The sequence below is a fragment of the Elephantulus edwardii genome, unplaced genomic scaffold (assembly GCF_000299155.1).
Source record: "Elephantulus edwardii isolate Elephantulus edwardi_28Jun2011 unplaced genomic scaffold, EleEdw1.0 scaffold00124, whole genome shotgun sequence".
Classification (NCBI taxonomy): Eukaryota; Metazoa; Chordata; class Mammalia; order Macroscelidea; family Macroscelididae; genus Elephantulus; species Elephantulus edwardii.
This window is the reverse complement of record NW_006399874.1, coordinates 1,877,355-1,878,612: the sequence shown is the minus strand read 5'-3', so window position 1 is coordinate 1,878,612 and position 1,258 is coordinate 1,877,355. Positions and strand designations below refer to the sequence as shown.

Below are 1,258 nucleotides of genomic sequence, written 5' to 3'. Positions count from 1 at the left end.
GAGCCTCAGTCCGTACTGAAGGCTGCTGTCCTTGACCCTTTGCAACAAGTGCATGAGGTCCTCCTCAGTTTCAGCAAGCAAAGTTGTGTCATCTGCAGATTGTTAATAGATCTTCCTCCAATCCTGATGCCACACTTCTCCTCATAGAGCCCAGCCTCTCGAATAATCTGCTCTGCATACAGGTTGAAAAGGTATGGAGACAGGATGCATCACTGGCGGACGTACACCCTTCCCAGTTTTGAACCATGCAGTGTTACCCTGCTCTGTTCTGACGACTGCCTCTTGATCCAAGAATAGGTTTCACATTAGCACAATTAAATGTTCTGGGATTCCCATTCTTCTCAGAGTCAGCCACAGTTTGTTGTGATCCACGCAGTCAAACACCTTTGCATAATCAATGAAACATAGATATACATTCTTATGGTATTCCCTGATTTCAGCTAAGCTCTAAAGGTGATACACAGTGAAAATAAAATTAAATAGAAACTGGAATAGAATATTTATTTGTTTACATAGGAGAAAAGAAACTGTTTAAAACATTGTATGAGAAATAGCTATATAGTCTATAATAAATTATGCCTAAATTTGCATAGAACTGATTTAAAGCCTTAAAAACACAATAAAACACCATTGCAAATGTTAATATGATTAAATATTAAGCTATTAAAGAAGTAGACTGAAAATTTTGGGCTGTTGCTGTTGTTGTTATATGCTATCAAGCTGCTTCTGACTCATAGCAACCCTTTGTACAACAGCTCTATACTCTGCTCTATCCTATGCCAATCTTACTGTCTCCAACACATCTATTCCGATTATCCCAGTCACTGAATCAATCCATCTCATTGAGGATCCTCCTCTCTCGCATTGTTGCTCCAACCCTCCCAAGCATGATGTCCCTCTCTAAGAACTTGTCCCTTCTTTCAATATGTCCAGAGTATGTCAGACTAAGCTTCAGAATCCTTGCCTCCAAGGAACAGGCTAGTTTCACCCTCTCCAGGACAAACTTGTTTGTTCTCTTAGCCATACATGGTATATTCAATACACTTCTCCAAACACCACAACTCAAGTGCATCAATTCTTCTTTTAACATCCCTGGTCTTTGTCCAGCTTTCTGACAAATAGCAAGTAATTGCAAAGACCATGGCCTGGAATAGGTACACCTTAGTCTCCAGACTGACATAGTTGTTTTTCAGTATTCTGGAGAGGTCTCTGACAGCAAACTTTCCTAATGTAATTCTTCTTTTAATTTCCTGGCTGC

At 39.9% G+C, this 1,258-nt stretch overlaps 1 protein-coding gene across 1 annotated transcript in view; it reads right to left on the bottom strand.

Moving 5' to 3' along the window:
• The window catches only part of LOC102860264 (mucin-17-like), a 199,340-nt gene that overhangs the window by 82,057 nt on the left and 116,025 nt on the right, over positions 1 to 1,258 (bottom strand). The window lies entirely within an intron of this gene.